This window comes from Melozone crissalis, unplaced genomic scaffold (genome assembly GCF_028551555.1).
Source record: "Melozone crissalis strain CALT ecotype California unplaced genomic scaffold, PUWL_Pcris_2 ptg000020l_1, whole genome shotgun sequence".
Classification (NCBI taxonomy): Eukaryota; Metazoa; Chordata; class Aves; order Passeriformes; family Passerellidae; genus Melozone; species Melozone crissalis.
The window spans coordinates 1,485,329-1,508,858 of NW_026535798.1; the positions used below are offsets into that span (position 1 = coordinate 1,485,329).

The 23,530-nt window shown below is 47.9% G+C and overlaps 1 pseudogene; it reads left to right on the forward strand.

Annotated features, from left to right (window-relative positions):
* Positions 1 to 23,530, forward strand: part of LOC128937667 (CUB and sushi domain-containing protein 2-like) — a 139,446-nt pseudogene that overhangs the window by 91,194 nt on the left and 24,722 nt on the right.

A 23,530-nucleotide genomic window follows, 5' to 3' on the forward strand; every position in this document is an offset into this window, starting at 1 on the left:
AAACTGTTCCATGGTTGTCTGATAAAAAACAAAGCCCAGCCTGGCTCTGAATAAGAACAGTTTAACCCCAAATTCCAGGGAATTGACATTTTTGATCCAGTACTCTTGTGAGATCTGGGACAGCATCTCAAATAAATCAGATCTGGCTGAAAGCTGCTTTCACATCCTCTGAAGGAGAGGATGAAGATCATCCTCGTGTGCTCCCCACACCCAAGGAATGTGCCAAAAGTTGCACGAAAAAGTTACTGGAAAGAGGATTATTCCTAAAATCTCATCCTTAAATCACAACCAGCTCTCGATTTCTTGTAATTTTAACAATGTTTTTTTTTAGCAAAACCAATTCCTTGTGCTTTCCTCCCGGCAGTGCCCTGCGGGGGGAACCTGACGGAGAGGAAAGGAACCATCCTGTCCCCAGGCTTCCCTGAGCCCTACCTGAACAGCCTCAACTGCGTGTGGAAGATCACAGTGCCCGAGGGAGCAGGGATCCAGGTACAGCCAGGACAGACAGCAGGACACTCGGGGTGTGCTGCTCTCACATGATGGGAAATTGCTGTTCCTCGTAGGACAGGGATGGGTTGATGTGGAATTCTCTGGAATCAGGGATTTATTTATTTATAGCCAGGATTAGGCAGGGACTCATTGGTGACGTTTATTGTGACGGTGTTCACAGGGGTCTTAGGATGAGGGAAGAGATGAGGATCTGACTCCATGTTTCAGAAGGCTTGATTTATTATTTTATGATATATATTCTATTCTATTCTATTCTATTCTATTCTATTCTATTCTATTAACTATACTAAAAGAACAGAAGAAAGGATTTCATCAGAAGGCTAGCTAAGAATAGAAAAAGAAGGAATGATGACAAAAGCTTCTGTCTTGGACAGACAGTCTGAGCCAGCTGACTGTGATTGGCCATTAATTAGAGACAATTAACATGAGACCAATCACAGATGCACCTGTTGCATTCCACAGCAGCAGATAATCATTGTTTACATTTTGTTCCTGAGGCTTCTCAGCTTCTCAGGAGGAAAAATCCTAAGGAAAGGATTTTTCAGAAAATACCACGGCTGCAGCTTGTGACCAGGCAAGGAGCTGTGCCAGGGGAGGGGCAGGTTGGATTTAGGGAAAGGTTCTCCTTCCCCCAGAGGGTATTTGGGCACTGCCAGGGTCCCCAGGGCATGGGCACAGCCCCAGGGATGCCAGAGCTCCAGGAGCATTGCCAGGGAGGCACAGGGTGGGATTTAGGAAGAGCAGGCCCGTGGTCCCTCAGTGTGACCCTTACTCTGGCACAAAAGAGGGGGAATTTGAGTTAAATTTTAGTTTTTTATTGTGATTGTCCAGGGAGGCTGTGGATCCTCCAGCCCTGGAAGTGCCCAAGGCCAGGTTGAGTAGGCCTTCCAAGCTGTTCCACTCTTGGATAGTGGGAGATGTTCCTGCCCACAGCAGAGATTTTGGAACGAGATGAGTTTTAAAATCCGTCCCAAACACTTAAAATTCTTTGGGTCCCCCACCAGTGCTGAGGTCTGCACTTCCACATGTCACCAGGATCTGCTGTCACCCATCAGCTTCTCTGGGACTTCCAGGAGGGCAGAAAGCCCTTGGAGAAAGATTTTGGCTTTTCAGGACCTGAAACAGCTTCAGGGAGGGGTCTCAGTGCAGCCCCCAGGGAGGGAATGACCACGGAGCTGGAGCTGGATCCATCCTGGCTCCACTTCCCTCAGTGTGACCCCTACTCTGGCACAAAAGAGGGGGAATCTGGGTTAAATTGTAGTTTTTTATTATGATTGTCCAATGAGACTGTGGATGCTCCAGCCCTGGAAGTGCCCAAGGCCTGGTTGAGCAGGGCTTCCAACCTGTTCCACTCTTGGATAGTGGGAGATGTCCCTGGCCACAGCAGAGATTTTGGAACAACATGAGCTTTAAAATCCATCCCAAACTTAAAATTCTTTGATCCCACATTTTTGGGTCCCCCACCAGTGCTAAGGCCTGCACTTCCACATGTCACCAGGATCTGCTGTCACCTGGTCACGACCCATCAGCTTCCCTGGGTCTTCCAGGAAGGCAAAAAAAGCCCTTGGAGAAAGATTTTGGCTTTTCAGGACCTGAAACAGCTGCAGGGAGGGGTCTCAGTGCAGCCCCCAGGGAGGGAATGACCACGGAGCTGGAGCTGGATCCATCCTGGCTCCACTTCCTTTGCGTTCTCCATTATTAGATCTTAATTCCAGCATCGCTTTACCCCCTTTTTTGCGCAACAATTAAAGGTTAAACAACTGTAAATCAGGGAAGGAGGTGAAATTGAAGCTTTCTTGGTAACAGCACTCAGGAGCAGGATTTTTATGTAATCAGGGTAGAAGCTGGCACTTCTGCCATGAATTATTCATTCCCGGAGCAAACCTTCCTGAGTGAATTAATTTATACACGTGGCAGTAAATAGATGCAGATCCCTTGTGAATCCACATGTCAGACTAGAATTAGGACCTTAAAAATGTTTATTCCGTTAAGCTGGAGGAGGGGGGGAGAGAGGAGAATAAATAATTTAGGAGGTGTAAGAGCAAACAAAACGCTCATTCTCACTCAGCTTCCAATAATGTAAATCACGAGAGGGGTGTAATGAGGCAGGAAAAAAGGGAAAAAAGGGTCAGTGATGGCTCCGTGGGGGTCACTGAGATTCCTGCTGGGTGAACTCCGCTCACTTTCTGCTAAAAAAAATATTTGGGAGGAACTTTACAGCCGGTTTTATTACCCGGAGTAAATCAAGGAGGAAATGGCTTCAATGGCTGAAGTGGGGGCATTGATTTTGGTTTTATTATTTATTATTTTATTTGATTTTGGTTTTATTATTTATTTTCAAACGGGGGGTTTTGATTTGTTGTGCAGCAAGGCAGGGGTAAGTGGGGAATTGGGGTGGATGAGGAAATCAGGGAAGAAGATATGGAGAGAAAGGGAGAAGGTTCACACGTGTGTAGTCAAAGTTTGAGGGCAGTGAAATCTCCTCACTGCTCATTTTTCCCAATTTTCCAGCACTCTCCTTGTTTGGAGCCAAGCTGTACAACTCATTTATGCTCCTGATTTATCTTTGAGATTCCTTTTGGATTTGTTGGGGTTTTTTGCCTGCCAATTCAATTTGAGATACCCAATGTTGGAAAATTTCATCCAGACCTTTCAGCTTAAATCTGAATTTTCCCCAAAACAGGTGGTTTTTACCCAGGTTTTCTGCCTCACTCTCACCCCATTCACCAAACTCGGGTTTTTAATGGGACACTGAAAGCTTTGAACCATCAGCATTTAGGATTTAGGCAAAATCCTTGTTAATGGTAAACAAAGCTGAGCAATTCCTTGGAGATTCTCACTCAAGCACGAGCTGCTTTTCGGTATAAATGCAGATTTCCCAGCTCTGCTTTTCAGTATAAATGCAGATTTTTCAGCTCTGTTTTTCTGTATAAATGCAGATTTCTCAGCTCTCCTGATGTTTCTCATCCAAGGATTTGTGTTGTTGTTCCAACTAATGGAGCCAAGTGACTTCCTAAGGCCTCCAAACCTTGTGGGGCATGGCAGGGAAAGGTGAAATCTGAAAATGCACTCGAGTGATCCCTCTAAAAGCTGAGGAACAAGGCTGGAACTTGATTGGATTTTTAAAATCCTGTTGTTTAATGTGAGGTGGTTTTTGGGTTTATTTTATCTCCGGGGTGCTGCTGGTTGCTCTCATTTGAAAGGGCTCAAAGTCTTCAAGGATTTCTCCAAATGGGGGAAAAAAGCTGGGATTTTCAGCAGCTGTAAATGAGCTGGGCAGTTCCAGGAGCTCTGGAGCAGCAGCAGAAAATAACATTTCTATTTGGAAGTTTTGGGGGAAAAATAGCTGGAAAATCCCAGTGGGAACAGTCAAAGGCAGAATTCTCCAAATTTTGCCAGTGTTGAACCCTCGGAGTGTGTAAACTCAATTAGTGACCCTTTAATTGCTGTTAATTTGATTTATTCCTATTATTTCAAATTTTTTTTCCTTTGTTTTGTTTCTCTCTGCAGATCCAGGTGATCAGTTTTGTCACAGAGCAGAACTGGGATTCCCTGGAAGTGTTTGATGGAGGAGACAACACAGCCACCATGCTGGGGAGCTTCTCTGGTACGTGGCCCTCGAGCCCATCAGTTCCTGCCTCATTTCATTCACCTCACAAAATTAAACTTTAAAAAAGCATCAAAAGCCAGGAATGGATTTCAAGGGAATCATGTGCTCTGTTGGGTTGGGAATTACAATTCCAATTTCTACCTGTGGGAAGGGTTGAGAGGGAGCCTTAAACACAAAACCAGTGGAGTTTTATTCCTGGAAATGGGAATTCCCTCAGCTCTGCTGGGATGTGAGGCCACCACACCTGGCAAGGTGACCTGACCTTGATGTCCCCCAGAAAGGGTGAAAGGCTACAAAACAAACTCTTATTTTTCCTTGGAATTTTTGTATTTCCTTTGGAATCCTTGTGTTTTTCTTTGAATTGTGGCTTTTAGCAGAGCAGGCTCCAGGAGCTTTGAGAGCCTTTCAAATTCAGCACCACTGGCAGAACAATGGCCCAAAACCTCATTTATTTAACAAATGTGCCCAAAATGCCCTGAGCTAGGCAGGAGAAGGGTCTGGGATGGAGCTGCCTTGTCCTGCTGCTGCAGCAGCTTCCAGGGGATGAAGGAATCCCGAATTTTCCCAAATTTTCCCGAATTTTCCCAGACCTGCGCTCCACCCACGCTGTTTCCCATCCCTTGGTGCTTTTTGTCTGTCGGTGGCCAAGCTCCAGGGGCTGAAATCCAGGAAAGGATTTCAGGAAAGGCCCTGGGTATTTCTCAATTGGCCTCGTTAGAAAGAACCTGATCAAAACCAAGAGGAGCTCATTAAGTTGGAAGGACTTTGTGTTGTCAGGAAATCTCTGAGGAGGGGGAGAGAGATCCTCTCTGTGAAAAATGCCCATCAGTTGTTTTTAACATTTTAAAAGTTTAATAGTAAATGTATCATTAAATATTAAAATAATATTTTATATAATTATTTTTCTAATATATTTTATCTATTATAATAAAATATATTGTCTATAATATATAGTATATAATATATGATATATAATATATGATATATAATGTATAATATATTAATATAAAATAGTAATATATTATTATATAATACATATGTTATATATTATACATAATATTATATTATATATTAATAATGTGTATTAATATATAATATTATTATTTAAAGTTTTATTTTACAGATAATAAAAATAGTAACGAAATGGTTATAAAAATAGTAATATAATTAGAGTAATAAAAGTGTTGGACAATTTGGATTAGGACAATATGAGACAATAAAAACAAAGAGTTATGAACAGTCTGGGTATCTTTTCTGGGCAAAATAAGCCCGAAAAAAGGACCCACATTAACAGAGGATTAACCCTTAAAAACAATAACCTGTTGCATATTCATACATCTCATCCATGATGCATAAATTCCGTTCAAACACAGGATTCTGTGTGGTCAGTGCCAACTTCTTCCTCTGAATCCTGACGGCACCTTCATGGCTGAGCAGTCAGGAAGAATTTGATTTCTTCTGATAATGGACCAATAAATTATTTTTCTCTGAAATATTGAGGTGTCCTGTGGCTGCTATCTCATTGCAAGTCCTTTCTTTAAAAAAATATCTTACATAGCTTAGTTTCTATTTTAACATTTTGTTATAACCTAAAACTATATTTAGCACACTACTGAAGAGAATTAATCCAGCATCACTTTCCAACACAACCCATATACCATCCATTTGAATATTTGCCAAAAGCCAGTCATCAAACAGGCATTTCTCACACTCTCCCCTGCCTTTGTGCTCCCCTTGTTTTGCCAGGAACCACGGTGCCTGCTCTGCTCAACAGCACTTCAAACCAGCTCTATCTGCATTTCTATTCCGACATCAGCGTCTCTGCCGCCGGCTTTCACCTGGAATACAAAAGTAAGAGCAGCTCCAGCCTTGATCCCGCAGCTCCTGCGCGATGGGGAGGTGCCTGCAGGGCTGGGGAAATGGGGGAAGGAGCTGCTGTGGCTCCCTGCTCTCAAGGAGGGAGTGATAAATAGAGGAAAGATGGAGCAGAGGGGTGGGATGAGCCTGGTGGCAGTTTTTTGTGGCACAAAGGGTTAAAAAATCCGTGGGTGCAAGGCTGGGATCTGGGTTTGGGAAGTGCTGCTTGCCAGGGACTTCCAGCTCTTGGCATTCCCTGCTGGAACCAGCAGGTCTGGATATGTCCTCATCCCAAAAATCCTGGCTGGAAGAGTCCTCAGAGGTCATCCCCTGAGGAAAGCAGGGTCAGAATGGAGAGAAAACTGAATTTGAGCATTTTGATGGAGCTTGAGCTTGGAAAAACTGCAGGATTTGCACAAAGAGCCTGGGCAGGCTCTGCTCACAGCTGAGAGCTGAACCCCATGTTATCACTGTTATCAGTGTTATCAGGGGGGGTTTCTGCAGTGTTTTAGTGGGTGCTGGGGATGTTCCCCTCCCTCCCCTGCTGGATGTGCTCCTGTTCCCACAGCCCAGCACCCTGAGCTGCCCTGGGCACATTGCTGGATCCAGGAATTCCTGTGCTGTGTGCTCAGAGCCCCGCACAGGAGCATTCCCAAGGTGGTTGATCCATCCTCCTTGTCCAAGGGCACCTCTGGAAGCTCTGAGGTGGTGTGGGCACCCCTCCTTTTCAAAAACACCTTAAAAACATCTTTAATGTCCCCTCCAACCCAAATTCTGTGGTGGTGTGGAGCACTTGAGTGGGTTCCTGGTTAGGGATGATCCCAACTCTTCCTGGAATGGCAGCACTTTGCTCCCAGCAAGGCTCATGCCAGGTTTTTTTTGGGAATACAGACCCCAGCACGTGGCTAAATGTGTGATCCTAGCCAGGATCCTTTCGAAAAGAAATCCCCAGTGGTGAGAGAACAAACCTGAGTGAGGCAGGGAAGAGAATCCTTTGGGAAATGGCTGTCAGGTTTGGATGGGGATGACAAAAACTCATTTTCCCCTGGGTCTGTGTTTGATTCCTGATGTCTGATCAGGAGAGGTGGAGGTGCCTGTTATTTTGGATAATACTGGCAGAGAATCCTGGAATATCCTGAGCTGGAAGGATCCACCAGCATCATCCAGTCCAACCCTGGCCCTGCACAGGCATCCCAGCAATCCCACCCTGTCCAAACACTCCTGGAGCTCTTGGGATTGTTCCCATTCCCTGGGGAGCCTGGGGGGAAGAACCTTTCCCTAAATCCAGCCTAAACATTTTGGGGTTATCCTGCAGAGCCAGGAATGGGATGGATGATCTGTGAAGTCCAAAACTTCCTGGAGCTTTTGGGAATCTTCCCATTCCCTGGGGAGCCTGGGGAGAAGAACATTTCCCTACATCCATCCTAAACATTTTGGGGCTGGTTATCCTGCAGAGCCAGGTGTGGGGTGGACGATCCTTGCAGGTCCCAGCTCAGGATATTCCATGATTTTTCCCAGCTCTGCTGCTGGTGAGGGTGAGCCTGGGCTTGTTTGGAGGGAGTTGGGTGATTTAGGACCCTTCCCACCCAAACCAGTGTGAGATTCCCTGCAATGGCACAGCTGGAGCTGCTTTAAAGCCAAGCAGCACTAAAACCTTCCAGGATTTGCTGCCTTTACTCACTGAAACCCTGTCCATTATTGGATCCAGCAGGATTACAGCCACCACAGGATTGGGAGAGGAAAAAATGTGCTCAGCCTGTGCTCTGGGAGCTGCAGGAATCCTCTGGCTGTGACTCTGTTTCTTCTCCAGCTCTATTCCAATCGATAAATCCTTTGAGCACCCTCCTGCAAAAATCACGGCCAGGTTTTTCATGAGCCTGGGGATTATCAGCCCTGTCTGTTTCCTTGGCTGAGGAAATTAATAGGTGTTGATTTTCAGGGCAGCTGGAAATAATGTGATTTCTGCTCTGTTTGTACAATTGGAATCTCCCAGCCCTGAGCCCTGGGTTTGGTTTTTTTTTTTTTCTGTGTTTTTTTCTGGGAGGAAGTTGGGAGAGATGAGCTCAAACAGGGGAGGAAAACTCAGGTTTCTCCCTCACTGTGGCGCTCAGGCTGAGCTCTTACCTCTGCATGCTCCAAAGCCAGGAACAATTTGGGACTGAGTGAAAGGCACTGATGTGAAGGAGAAGTTATTTAAAGCCATTTTCCCTGCTGCCTCTCTGAAGGTCAAGCAGCACATCCAGGAGCAGGGAGGGAAGCGTGACTGGGCTTTGGGAGGAGACTCAGCCTCTCCTTGCTCCTTTTCTCTTTTATTTTCCCCCTGCCTGGGGCTCTGTGGGGAGCAGGAGCCCTTGCAGGGATGCAGGAGGTTATGATGGAGAGGAGCTGCAGGATTCATTTTATATCCCTGGGATGTGCAGAGGGGAGATGGGGGAAGGAGAGGGGAGATGGATGGAGAGGAGAAAATGTGGGAAATGGAGAGAAAAAAATGTGGGAAAAGGAGAGAGATGTGGGTTATAGAAAGAAAAGAAGGAAAGGAAAGGAAAGGAAAGGAAAGGAAAGGAAAGGAAAGGAAAGGAAAGGAAAGGAAAATGAGAGGGAAAGAGAAGGAATAGGAAAGGAGAAACAAAAGGAAAGGGGGAAAGGAAGGGAAGGGAAGGGAAGGGAAGGGAAGGGAAGGGAAGGGAAGGGAAGGGAAGGGAAGGGAAGGGAAGGGGAGCCCATTACTCCTCACGAGGTGTCACAGGTTGTTAGTTGGGTTTGCAGCAGGACATTCCCAGCTGGAAATGTGGAGATGGAAATGGGCTGTCCCTGGAGAATCCATAATAAACAGAATTTCCCCACCCAGAGTCTGTGGTGGTGGATGGCAAACAGGAGCGGGATAGAACACAAAGCGTGTTCCCATCCCTGCAGGCCCCAGCCCAGCCCCAGCCCCACTCCCTGAGCTCCCACCTCCCTTCTCCCCACAGCCGTGGGTCTCTCCAGCTGCCCGGAGCCCGCGGTTCCCGGCAATGGGCTGAAGATCGGCGAGCGCTACCTGGTGAACGACGTGGTGTCCTTCCAGTGCGAGCCGGGCTACGCCCTGCAGGTACAGCCCCAGCCCCAGCTCCCTGCTTCTCCAGACCTGCACTGCCTCAGGGCGGGACTCTGAACTCCTTATAAAGTGTTTTAGCAAGGTCTCCTCACAGCTCAGTCCCACAAACAATCCTTTTCCTCTCCTCAAGCACACAGAACAATCCTTTTCCTCTCCTCAGTCCCAGAGAACGATCAATTTCCAGCCCCAGAACCAAGGACACCTCTGCAGCTTCAGCCCCAAAAAGTGCAAACAGCAGGGAATGGAGGGGAGCAAACTGGGAGGGTGGGACTGCATCACCTGCAGCTGGAATTGGACAGTTAACCCCATATGGAAGTGGACCAAAATTTATAAAAGTGTGAAATTTTGTGACTCAGGGTCCACCTTGGATCCAACCTGGGTCCATCTCCAGCCTTGTGCTGCCCAAGGTGTCTCCTGTAAAAACCTTCTAATAAATCCCTCCTTTATTCCTGTAACTCTGTTCCAGGTCCTTGAGCATCACCAGAAGGATTCCTGCTTTTCTGGGTTCCCTATATTCTTTACACATCTATTTCTACCTCTGTTGTTATATTTGTGGTCAGTCCCAGTATTTTTCCCTGCCTTTTCCCAAGGCAGAAAGACAAAACACATTCCAGAGCTCCAAGCTGGGGGTCCCAGGTTCCTGTTCTTCCTTGGCTCTTCCAAGATTGAAACCAGCTCTTGGAGACACAAAGTTTAGTCCCTGTCTGTGGGAGAGGATTCAGAGGTGGTTGAATTACCTCACTATTTATGATTATTTTTGTCAATTATGCTAATTTGCTAAATTTGTACAACTGTATTCACTCCCCCCTTAGAGGAATGGGCATTTTATGGACATTTTTCCATATCTTCCTCCAATAAAGACCAGCCTTTAGATGACCTCCTACACTATTATTATCTCCAAAGATAATCCCCAAGTGTGAAAGATAATCTCCAAATCCAGTTGTTTAATTCCTACATTCTTTAAGGCATCACTTTTCTGGTACCCCAGATGCAACAGGCATCTCCCTCTGGATCAGATCCATCTTGCAGGGAATTTTTTCCTTCCAGGACACGGAGGGGCTCTCCCCTTTGTTTTCCATCCACCTCCCAAACCCCTGTTTTGTTTTCCATCCCTGCAGGGCCACTCTCACATCTCCTGCATGCCGGGCACGGTGCGCCGCTGGAATTACCCTCCACCCCTCTGCATTGGTAAGGAATCAACTTCTTTCTACCTGGCTGATATTTATAACACTTCCCTAAAATAAAACAAGGCTAAAGAGCTGATTTAGAGAAATTTCAGGTTGGTTTTGCAAGTGTGAGGAAACATTGGGTTGCCAGGGAAATTGTGCCTGAGAAGTCCCCGTGGGCTGCCTGGAGTGCTTTGTTTTGGATGTTACAGATGTGGCTCTAGCACAAAATGTGAAACACAGAATTATCCCCCATTCAGAAGGGAAACCCTCCAATTTCCTCATGCTGGAAGCAGGTTGGTTTTATGGCTGGAGGATTTTTTTCCATCTGAAGCGTGGTTTATTTCTGTGGGATGTGTCTGATACCACCAAAGCTGCTCCTTTCACCGGGGTCTGGTCTCTCCCAGGATCCCAACTTGCTATGGCCACTCTGCTGTCCACAGGTCACTTGTCCAGGTCACTGTTTACCCTCAGATCTGTTCAGATGTTCAGGCCTGGACATTCCATTTTCCCTGTGGAAGAGGCCTGGAGGTGAATGGAACTTGCAGGAGGTTTTTAAAAATTATTTTCAGTCATTTGCTTTTAGCAAATGTAGATGTTTAATATTCATATTGCACATTTTGCAGCTCTGAGAGAGACATTTATGCATTTAATAGCTTTAGTTAACAGTTATTTTGGGCTCCTGCTGTTCCAGCTTACATCATTTGGCTTTAAAGTAATTATAAGAGCCAACAGTTCTTTTATCTGATGATCTGCAGGCCAGGAATAAATGGAGAGATATTTCCAGGAGAATGACTGAGCTAAAGGGCCCGTTCCCCTGGAGCTGCTCTGAATGGAAGCAGAAGTCCTTGGGCTCAGCTGGGAGATCCCAGCATGGAGGAGGATCCCAAAAGCTGCCAAACCACAAGTTTTGTTCTTTGAATCAGCACCAGCCTCCCAACCCAGCAGAATTTTGGCTATGCCTGTATTTTCCCCTCCTTGGGAAAGGCCAGGCTGCTGCAGAGAGGCAGAAAAACATCTGGAGCCACTCCTGGAGGAGTGAATGTCACCTTTGTGGGTGTGACAGTGCTGGGGCTCTGCCCTGTGCCCACCAGAGCCCCTGCTCCAAGCACAGTTTGATTTTCTGCTGGCCTGCTTCCTCCAGCTGCTGGGCACCTAAATAATTCAGCAGCAGTTCTATTAAAGAGCCATTAGGAGGGAAAAGAAAGAGAAATCTTCTGGGAGAAACCTTGTTAGGAGCAGGTCTGGGCTAATGAGATATTGGACAAAGAGCCTGTGCCTGGCTGTCACAGCGAGTTAGAGAACACCTGGCTGGATTCAGCTGGGTGCTGCTGCTGGGACCACGTGGAGGTCATCCAGATAAGTGTGAGGAGGTGCTGTCAGTGCTTCAATTTCATGTGGTGCCTTTTGTAAACATATTTTTGTGCTGCCGTGGCTGGCAGTGGGCTGCAGGCAGCGAGCAAACACTCCGTGCTGGGTTTATCAGTGACAGACTGCCCAGAGATTGGCAGGGGAATGGAGAGGCTGTAACTGGGGTCAGAATAGCATCACTCAGCTTCTTCACAGTCATTCTTTGAGCTGGTGAAGGTGTCAAGAAGTGCTGGTGCCTGGTTTGGTGCAATGTCTGTGGGCAGAGCAGGTGTCCATCCCCTCTGTCACTGCTCACATCTGGCTTTCCATTTCTGGTGGCCCAAACTGGATCCCTGGGCTCAGTCTTCATCTCCTAAGGGCAGGAGAAAGGCACATCCATTCCTGATGTGGCCCTGGAAACTTGGTGCTGGTTCCTTTTTCTCAGCTGAGTCTTTAATTCCTTCATTTCCCATGGCCCTCACCCAGACAAGCCCCTCAGGGATCCTGTGACTGGATCCTGACCATGAACCCTGTTGTTCTTCCAGCCCAGTGTGGAGGAACAGCAGAAGAGATGGAAGGAGTGCTCCTGAGCCCAGGATTCCCGGGAAATTACCCCAGCAACCTGGACTGCACGTGGAGGATCCTGCTGCCTGTGGGGTTTGGTGAGAGAGATGGGTTTGGGTCGGTGCCATCGCAGAAGAGGGGGTGAAAAATCAGAGAATCCCTGACTGGTTTGGGTTGGGAAGAACCTCAAGATCATCTCATTCCACTCCCTGCCAGGGAAATTATCCCAAAGTGCTCCAAGCCCCAGCCTGGGGCACTGCCAGGGATCCAGGGGCAGCCACAGCTGCTGTGGGCACCCTAAACCAGGACTTCCCCACCTTCCCAGGGAGGAATTCCTTCCTAAGCTCCACTCCAAAGCTCCTCTGTGTCAGTTTGAGGGTTTGCCCTGTGTCCCCAGGGCAGTTAAAGTCCTGCTGAGTGCCCAGGGTGTCCTGGGCTGTGCAGGTGGGCAGTGATGGGGTTGGAGCTGGGATTGGTATTGGGATTAAAACAAGGGTTAGAGCTGGGGTTGGAGCTGATGTTGCGGTTGGGGTTGGAGCTGGGATTGGAACTGGGAATGGTGTTGGGATTGAAACCAGGGTTAGAGCTGGGGTTGGTGCTGATGTTGGGGTTGGAACTGAGTTTAAAGCTGGGGTTGGGACCAGGGTTGGTACTGCTGTTGGAGCTGGGGTTAGTAATGATGTTGATGCTGGTGTTGGAGCTGGGTTTGGTATTGGGATTGGAGCTGGGGTTGGTGCTGACTTTTGGGTTGAGATTGGAACTGGGTTTGGTATTGGGATTGGAGCCATGGTTGGTGCTGATCTTGCATTTGGTGCTGCTGTTAGAGCTGAGGTTAGTGCTGGGGTTGGTGCTGGGGTTGGAGCTGGGGTTGGTATTGAGATTGAAGCTGGGGTTGATGCTGATGTTTTGGTTGGTGCTGCTGTTGGAGCTGGCTTAAAGCTGGGGTTGGAGCTGGGTTTGGTATTGGGATTGGAGCTGGGGTTGATGCTGGTGTTGGGGTTGGTTCTGCTATTGGAGCTGGGGTTGGTGCTGATATTGGGGTTGGTGCTGGTCTTGGAGTTGGAGTTAGTCTGATGTTGGAGCTGGGTTTGGTATTGGGATTGGAGCTGGGATTAGTGCTGCTGTTGGAGCTGGTGCCGGTGCAAAACCTCAGCTGCAATTTTAGAGCCCAACTCCTCCTTCCCCCTCTGCAGGTGCCCACATCCAGTTCCTGAACTTCTCCACGGAGCCCAACCACGACTTTGTGGAGATCCGGAACGGGCCCTACGACACCAGCAGCGTCATCGGGCGCTTCAGCGGCGCCGAGCTGCCCGGCTCGCTGCTCTCCACCTCCCACGAGACCACCGTGTACTTCCACAGCGACCACTCCCAGAACAAACCCGGCTTCAAGCTAGAGTACCAGGGTGAGCAGGGACAGCCCTGCCCCGGGGGTGGCGGTTCTTGAGTTAACTCTGTGGTGGTTGAGTTAATTCTGTGGTTGTTGAGTTGACTCCATGGTTGTTGAGTTAGCTTCATGGTTGTTGAGTTAGCTCCATGGTTGTTGAGTTAATTCCATTAATTCTGTGGTTATTGAGCCCATTCCATGGTTGTTGAGTTAACTCTGTGGTTGTTGAGTTGAATTAATTTCGTGGCTGTTGAGTTGAGTTAATTCTGTGATTGTTGAGTTAACTCCGTGTTTGTTAACTCCGTGGTTGTTGATTTAATTCAGTGGTTGTTGAGTTAATTCAGTGGTTATTGAGTTAACTCCATGGTTGTTGAGTTAACTCCATGGTTGTTGAGGTAATTCCATGATTGTTGAGTTAATTCCGTTAATTCCATGGTTGTTGAATTAATTCCATGGTTGTTGAGTTAACTCCTTGGTTGCTGAGTTAACTCCGTGGTTGTTGAGTTAATTCTGTGGTTGTTGAGTTAACTCCATGCTTGTTGAGTTAACTGCATGGTTGCTGGGTTAATTCTGTGGTTATTGAGTTTATTCAGTGGCTGTTGAGTTAACTCCATGGTTGCTGAGTTAACTCTGTGGTTGCTGAGTCAACTCCATGGTTGTTGACTCCAAACCTCCCTGGGCACCCCCTTCCAACCCTTTCCATGGAGAAATTCCTCCTGAACTCCATCCTGCCCCTCCCCTGGCACAGCTTGAGACCATTTCTCCTTGCCCTGTCCCTTTTTCCCTGAGAAATAAAACACAAACACAAATTCCCATTGTGTTTCCCCAGCCTACGAGCTGCAGGAATGCCCCGACCCGGAGCCCTTTGCCAACGGCGTGGTGAGAGGAGCTGGCTACAACGTCGGCCAGTCCATCTCCTTCGAGTGCCTGCCTGGCTACCAGCTCATCGGGCACCCCGTGCTCACCTGCCAGCACGGCACCAACAGGAACTGGGACCACCCCCTGCCCAGGTGTGAAGGTACGGCCTGGGCTCACCTGGGCACCTTGGGATGCTCTGGGAGCAAAGGTGTGGCTGGGAATGAGCTCTTGGAGGGATCCACGAGGTGTTTTGGTGAACATTTGGGGTGTTTTGGCAGCTTCTGAGGGAGGTTTGAGTCTTGGGGAGTCTTGAGCACCAACAGGAACTGGGATCACTCCCTGCCCAGGTGTAAAGGTACGGCCTGGGCTCACCTGGGCACAGCACTTCAGCTCCTTGGGATGGGCTGGGATTGCTCTGGGAGCAAAGGTGTGGCTGGGAATGAGCTCTTGGAGGGATCTATGAGGTGTTCTGGTGAATATTTGGGGTGTTTTGGCAGCTTCTGAGGGAGGTTTGAGTCTTGGGGAGTCTTGAGCACCAGCAGGAACTGGGATCACTCCCTGCCCAGGTGTGAAGGTACGGCCTGGGCTCACCTGGGCACGGCGCTTCAGCTCCTTGGGATGCTCTGGGAGCAAAGACATGGCTGGGAATGGGCTCTTGGAGGGATCCATGAGGTATTTTGGTGAATATTTGGGGTGTTTTGGCAGCTTCTGATGGGGGTCTTGGGGAGTCTTGAGCACCAACAGGAACTGGGATCACCCCCTGCCCAGGTGTGAAGGTACGGCCTGGGCTCACCTGGGCATGGCACTTCAGCTCCTTGGGATGGGCTGGGATTGCTCTGGGAGCAAAGGTGTGGATGGGAATGAGCTCTTGGAAGGAAATGTGGTCTCCATGAGGTGTTTTGGTGAATATTTGGGGTGTTTCAAGGGGTTTGAGTCTTGGGGTGCGGTTGAGGAGAATCTGTGTCTCACCTTCCTGCTGGAGCTGTTATTTCTGTATGGCACAGTCCAGGGGCCTTGGAGTGATAATTCCTTGCTGCTTTATTCCCTCAACAACACCCAGCTTCCATTGATCTAGCTCTGATAAATAAAAATAATCACTGATAAAAGAGTATTGCAGCTCTGAGGACTCTGGGTGTGTCCCTGTCTGCCTCCTTCATGGGTATCTCCTGAATGATCCAGGTGGGAGATCCTCAGGAATCTTCCAAGGTGGTTTTTCTTCTGAAAGCTGTGCTCAGAGGACTCTGCAGGCTGAAGATTCACAATCCAGGCATCCAAACTCATCCAAATTCTCTTTCCCCCCCCCCCCTCATGGCTGTTTCAGCCTTTCACCCCTCGGGCTGCTGGCCGGAATTCTGTGGGATTTGCTTCCAGAAGGGTTTCAGGTGAACCTTTGAGAAGTTCAGAGCTGCTTATTGAAGATTTCCCAGCCCATTTCCCAGGAGCACTGACCTTTATGCCAGCACTGGCTCTGCAGGAGCTGTGCAAGGAGGGAGAGAGGTGATATTTGCCCTCTTGTAAGTCCTTGAACCCCAGAGAACACAAAGAGCTGAATCCTCAGCTGCTCTTTCAGTGCTTGCAGCAGAGAGGAATTATTTCAGGCAAGTTAGGACAAAATCTGGATTTTTCTGTATGCAGAATTGTTACTTTTGTACAAAAAAAAAAAAAAAAAAGGAATAAAAATGGGATATAAGGATGTTTTAAGGGGATATTTCCTCACTGGGTTTGTGTTTCTCTCTGCTTCCCTGCAGTGCCTTGTGGGGGCAATGTCACAGCCCAGAATGGGACGGTTTACTCTCCTGGCTTCCCCAACCAGTACCCAAATTCCCAGGATTGCACCTGGCTGCTGACAGTGCCCGTGGGATATGGGATCCACCTGAACTTCACCCTGCTGCAGACAGAGCCCTACAACGACTTCATCACTGTCTGGTGGGTGCAGGGGGTCACTCCAAGGACTCATTTTGGGAAATAATCCTGGCTTTGAAGCAGCAGCAACTGAGAATGGGACCCCTGGGATCCCCTTTGCAAGCTGGGAGCTTCTGGTGTTTTGGAGAAGAGAAGAGAAATTAAAAATTTTTTGAGCTTTCTTTCAATATGAATAAATAAAAATATTATTTATAATGATAATCTCCATTATTTATTAAGAATGGAGATTATCAGCTTCAGGTAGCCACTCTGATTAAAGGGTTTGTGACCAAAGTTTGAGCTTTTGGCACTCAAAGTCTGACCTTCAGAATATCCCCTGGTATTCTGGAGGGGATATTCAGAATCCATTATTTGCTGGGCAAACAGGGAGTGAAATTCCTTTGGGAAACAGGTCCTAATTCCTCAGTTTTTGAGGTTAAAAGTGAAATTTGTGTTTCTGATTGTCCAGCTGGGAGCCAGGAGAAGTTGTAGGGGTTTAACTGGAGCAGGGGTTGTGAAATGTGGATGCGGGAAAAGGGAAGGAAAGCCTAGGTTGGGTTCCTAGGCTTAAATCCTTGGAAAAATCAATTTTTCCTTGTGTTCCTGCCATCAGGGACGGGCCCCAGCAAACAGCCCCACAGCTGGGGGTGTTCACAGGCAACTCAGCCAAGAAATCTGCCCAGAGCTCCTCCAACCAGGTCCTGCTGAAATTCCACAGCGACGGCGCCAACGGGGGCATCTTCGCCATCTACTTCTATGGTCTGAGCTGCTGCTTCCCTTGGGGGGGGGAAATGTTGGGAATATTGGGAATAGATCTGGGAATATGCAAAAAAAATACTCTTTTATCCCGAGTTTTCCACAGTTTTTCAGCCCAGTTTTTTTTTTTAATGAGGTTTTTCAGGCTGGGTTTCCCAAGGAAGTTTTTCAGACGAGTTTTTCTCCACAAGGTTTATCAAACCAAGTTTTTTTCCAGGAAGTTTTTCAGCCCAGTTTCTTTTTCCATGAAATTTTTCAAACCAGTTTTGTTCCAGGAAGTTTTTCAGCCCACTTTTTTCCCCCAAACTTTATCAAACCAAGTTTTTTCCAGGAAGTTTTTCAGTCCATTTTTTTTCCCACAAAATCTTTCCAACCAGTTTTTTCTAGGAAGTTTTTCAGCCCAGTTTTTTCCAGAAAGATTTTCAGCCCATTTATATTTTTTCCCCCACAAAATTTTTCAAACCAATTTTTTTCCAGGAAGTTTTTCAGCTCAATTTTTTTTTTTCCACTAAGTCTTTCAAACCAGTTTTTTTCTAGGAAGTTTTTAGTCCTGGAATCTCCTTGTGGAAAAGGAGGAATTTTCTGGTGGAAAGGGAGGGATTTTCTGGTGGAAAAGAAGGGTTTTCCTTGTGGGGAAAGAGCAATTTCTTTGTGGAAAGGGAGGATTTTCCTTATAGAAAAGGAGGAATTTCCTGGTGGAGAGGGAGGAATATCCTAATGGAGAGAGAGGAATTTCCTGATGGAAAGGGAGGAATTTCATTGTGGAAGGGGAGGAATTTCCTTATGGAGAGGGAGGAATTTCATTGTGGAAAGGGAGGAATTTCCTAATGGAGAGGGAGGATTTTCCTGGTGGAAAGGGAGGAATTTCCTTATAAAAAAAGGAGAATTTCCTGGTGGAAAGGGAGGAATTTCCCTGCTTCCATCAGGGCTGTGTTCATGATGTTCTGCTCCTCCCTTGCTTTCCAGCTTTCCAGCTTTTCCGCTGCCAGCCTCCCACCATGGTTCCCAATGCCGAGATCATCACAGAGAACGAGGAGTTCAACATTGGTAAAGCCTTCCCTCATCCTCCTCATCCTCATTCCAGTTTTTTAATTGCATTTCCCCCTCCCATCCCTGTTTTCCATCCCTTCCCAGGTGACATTGTCAGGTACCGCTGCCTCCCTGGCTTCACCCTCATTGGGAACGAAATCCTCACCTGCAAACTGGGCACCCACCTGCAGTTTGAGGGACCCCCACCCACCTGTGAAGGTAAAAAATCCATAAATCCCACATTTCCCTGCTCAGGGAAGGAGCTGGGGGAGGTTTGTTGGCACATTTTTCATCCTTGGGATTCATTTTCCCGTTTTTAGGAGTGTGGGATTTTTGGGAGGAGGGAGTGAGACCCTCCCTGAGCAGGAATTGGAGTTCTCATGTCCAGTTTGGGATCCCATTTTGGGATTCTTTGAGCCCCAGGGATCAAGGCAGTGGGAATGGTTTGTTGGCTTTGCTGCTTCTTGTTCCTGTGAGAAAATTGTTGGGATTTGTGGGATTTTGGGATTCTTTGAGCCCCAGGGATCAAGGCATTGGGAATGGTTTGTTGGCTGCTTTTTGCTCCTTTCTTTGAGTGTGACAGTTTTTGGGATTTGTGGGATATGGGGATTCTTTGAGCCCCAGGGATCAAAGCAGTGGGAATGGTTAGTTGGCTTTGCTGCTTTTTGCTCCTTTCCTTAAGTGTGACGATTTTTGGGATTTGGGGATTCTTTGAGCCCCAGGGATCAAGGAGTGCAGGGGTCGTGCTCTGCCTTGAGCTGGCTCATCAGGACAGACCCCTTGTGCTTCCATCCTTCCTCTGAAAAATGTTCATTCCCACTGAATGTCCATCTCCATCCCCAGTGCACTGCCCCATGAACCAGCTGATGACGGATTCCACCGGGGTGATCCTGAGCCAGAGCTTCCTGGGGAGCTACCCCCACTTCCAGACCTGCTCCTGGGTGGTGAAGGTGGAGCCAGGCTACAACATCTCCCTCACCATCGAGTACTTCCTCAGCGAGAAGCAGTTCGATGAGTTTGAAATCTTTGATGGTGAGAGATTCCCTCCCCTTTCCATCCCAAATCCTCCTGGGGTTCCATGATCCCAACCAGTCAAGGGGGAAGGAGCATTCCAGGGCCAGCTTCCCACCTGGAAACTCCTGCTTGCCTTCCAGAAAGTTCCTCACTGATTCCTGGCATAAGGAAACAGCTGCAATTTGATTTTTTGGGATGGATCTGAAGGATTTTTCCAAGGGGGAGGAGTTGGGTGTGACGGTGTTCACAGGGGTCCCAGGATGAGGGAAGAGATGAGGATCTGACTCCATGTTTCAGAAGGCTTGATTTATTATTTTATTATATATATATTATATTAAAGAATACTATACTAAGCTATACTAAAGAATACAGAAAGGATACTTACAAGCTAAAAAGATAATAATGAAAACTCGTGACTCTTTCCAGAGTCCTGACACAGCTTGGCTCTGATTGGCCAAAAAGTGAAAACAACTCACAGCAGATATCAATGAAACAATCACCTGTGGGTAAACAATCTCCAAACACATTCCAGATGAGCAAAACACAGGAGAAGCAAATAAGAAAAGAATTGTTTTCCTTTTTAAACACATTCCAATGGAGCAAAACACAGGCGAAGCAAATCAGAGAATTATTATTTTCCTTTTTCTCTGAGGCTTCTCAGCTTCCCAGGAGAAAAATCCTGGGATTTTTCAAAAAAATGTGAATGCCACACTGTGACTTGTCCCTTTTCCCTGTCCCCTGTTCCTGGCAGGTCCCTCAGGGCAGAGCCCCCTGCTGCTGTCCCTCAGTGGGAATTACTCAGCCCCTCTGACCGTCACCAGCAGCGGGAACAGCGTTTTCCTGCGCTGGTCCTCCGACCATGCCTACAACAGGAAAGGCTTCAAAATCCGCTACTCTGGTGAGTCCCAGCTGCCTCTGCCAGCAGCAGGAGCAGCTCCAGAGCCGGGAGGATCCGTGGGATTCCTGCAGAGATCCAGCTGGCAGGGCAGGAGCTGCCAAGGCAGGGAAGGGACAAAGCCGGGCACGTTCCAAGTTGGGAGGTTGGGAAAGGCAGGGTCTGTCCAGGAGAAACCTTGGAGCTTTGGCTCAGTCTCAACCAATCTGTAACAATCAGGATTGTGGGATCACAGTCAGGAGAAATTCCAGGGAGAAACCTTGGAGCTTTGGCTCATTTCCCAACCACTCCTCAGAACCAGAAGCCTGATGTGGAGAGTCATTGATGCCAGGGAATGGATATTGGGAAAGGTTTCTGGATGAGGAGGTGGCCAGGCACTGGAAAAGTCTGTCCAGGCTTTTCTCAGCAAATGAATTAAGGAATATTCAATTACCAGGAATGACTCCTTATTCCTGGAGCTGGCTGAGGCTCAGATCAGAGCCCCGTGCTCCATCCCTGCTTCGACTCCGCGTTTATCCATCGCCGATTTTTGTTTTGGGGATTTTGGGGAAGCTCGGTGTAATTCCTGGGAGTGGGAAGGGAATGACCCTGCTGCTGACTGGTTTTCTTTTCCCTGCCCTCCTTGCCAGCTCCCTACTGCAGCCTCCCCCAGCCCCCAGCCCACGGGATGATCCTGAGCCACTCCGGGCTGCGCCCCGGCAGCTCCGTGCGCTTCGGCTGCGACGCCGGCTACCGCCTGGTGGGACACAGCACCTCCACCTGCAGCCAGCACCCCCAGGGCCACTTCCACTGGAGGGAAGCCATCCCCCTGTGCCAAGGTGAGAGCAGGGACACGCTGGGATCGAGTTCTGAGAGTCCCTGGAAAAGCAGGGGGAAAAAAAATAAATATTGGAATTGGGTAATGTTGGGAGCAGGCTCGGAGCGCTGAGGGTGATCCTCGTCTGCAGGGGTTTGGGAATAGATGGCAAAGAGGGAAAGGAATGACTGGGAGCTGGAAAAGGTTGGATTTTCCAGGTGCTTTCTGTTCCCTGGGAGAGCCATTGTATTCAGCCTGGCACCCAGCACCCCCAGGGCCACTTCCACTGGAGGGAAGCCATCCCCCTGTGCCAAAGTGAGAGCAGGGATGGGTTGGGATCAAGTTCTGAGAGTCCCTGGAAAAGCAGTGAAAAAGAATCAACATTGGAATTGGGTAATTGGGTGTTGAGAACCAGCTCGGAGCGCTGAGGGTTATCCTCGTCTGCAAGACTTTGGGAATAGATGGCAAAGAGGGAAGGGAATGACTGGGAGCTGGAAAAGAGCAGCAGGGAAAAAGTTGGATTTTCCAGGTGCTTTCTGTTCCCTGGGAGAGCCATTGGTATTCAGCCTGGCAGCCTGTCTAGACATCAGGCCTTGGAGAGGGATTGACCAGCCCTGAGCTCGCTGCAGTGACACTCCTGTCACCATCAGTGCCAACAGGGATGGAGCTGCTGACACCTCTCAGAATTCACCTGCCAGCTGCTCTGGGATCCTGCTCCATGCTGGGGCAGGAATGGGACAAAACCTGAGCCTTGCATGGCAAATGCAAATTAAGTAAAACGATAGAGAGTTTATCACGGGGTGAAAAAGTAGATTTTGGGGTTTTTAGAATGGGGGTTCAGGGGGCAAGATGGAGGAATCTGGGTGTGTCCAGCCTTTCTCCTTCTTCTTCTTGGCCTCCATCTTCTGCTGTGATGGTGGCACTTTTAGATTGGTTTAGAGTAGAAGCTCGCTGTCTAACATAGGTGATAGGCATTGGAAAGTTATTGTAAATAATGTACACATAGGTTTTAGTATAAAAAGATAACAACACTGCCCTGGGGGTGGCCAGAGTGTCTTGGACTGTCTTGCTGAGCAAACCTCGGCTGGAAAGGAGAAAGAATTTTATAGATAAGATACAATAAACAACCTTGAGAATGAGAACTGAAGAGCCCTGACTCCTTCTTCAAGCGCCAGACTGGGAAAAGAGACTTTCTAACACATCTTGGGGTCACTCTGAGCAGCTAGAGGCCCCGACAATCCTTTATGAAGGGTGGGCACTCCCAGTAGGAAAGTTCGGGATCCAGGATTGCAATTTGGGATAAAACCACCAGCTCCCTGATTTTTATTTTTTGTTTAAGATGTGTTTTCTCTTCCCAGCTCTCTCCTGTGGCATTCCCAGAGCCCCAAGGAACGGGGTTGTCTTTGGGAAGGAGTACACGGTGGGCACCAAGGCCGTGTACCAGTGCAATGAGGGATTCCAGCTGCAGCCGGGCGCCGAGCCCAGCACCGAGTGCCTGCAGGATGGAGTGTGGAGCAACGGGAACCAGCCCCCTCTGTGCCTGGGTGAGTGGGGACTGGGGCTGCCCAGACAGCAGGGAGGCCTTTGGGGCTGCCTAAGACACAGGCCAAACAAAAGTTAAAAGTATAAAGCAGTTCTATTTATTGAAGGGTTTTCAGGTACATTTAGGGCTGATGAAGCTCCCCAGGGGCTGCACCCAAAATGGACAATGGGTCATAGTTTTTCACACTTTTATAAGTTTAACCCCCAACATGCCAATGGATCAATCTCCCAATTAACTTCAGTTAACAAAGTCATTTTCACAGAAAGAGTGGTCAAATACTGGAATCATCTAGCCAGGGAGGTGGTGGAGTCACCATCCCTCAATGTGTTTAAAAAAAGACTGGATGTGGCACTTGGTGCCATGATCTAGTTGAGGTGTTAGAACATGGGTTGGACTCGATGATCTTAAAGGTCTCTTCCAACCTAGAAATTCTGTGATTCCGTGATTTACCCCAAGTTTGCTCCCCCAAACCCACTTGTGTTTCCATTTCTCAAGGCCTGAGACAATGAGGTGTCCTTGATTCCCATTTTATGATTTTAACCCCATTGCAAGGCATTTTTCTCTTTGGGTTTCAGGCAACATCACCACTTACAACATTATCCACAAAATTTTCCTTTTAATTCTCAACAACAGCCTCACCAGGGGATACATCCCTTGTGGTGGTGTTCACAGGGGTCCCAGGACGAAGGAAGAGATGAGAATCTTGACTCCAGGTTTCAGAAGGCTGATTTATTATTTTATGATATATATTATATTAAAAGAAAATAATATACTAAAAGAATAGAAGAAAGGATTTCATCAGAAGGCTGGAAAAGGAAGGGAGAGGAATGATAATAAAATCTTGTGACTGGCCAGAGAGTCTAAGACAGCTGGGCTGTGATTGGCCATTAATTAAAAACAACCACATGAGACCAATCACCAATCACCTGTTGCATTCCACAGCAGCAGATAACCATTGTTTACATTTCATTTCTGAGACCTCTCAGCTTCTCAGGAGAAAAAATCCTGGCAAAAAGATTTTTCATAAACCATGCCCATGACACACCCCTCATTAAAAACCCACCACACTGGGACTTTTTTGGCGGGGTTAAAACCTCACTGAACCATCTCTGTGTGCCACTTTCCCTGTGCCATTTCCCGCGTGCCATTTCCCGCGTGCCATTTCCCCTGTGCCATTTCCTGTGTGCCATTTTCCCTGTGCC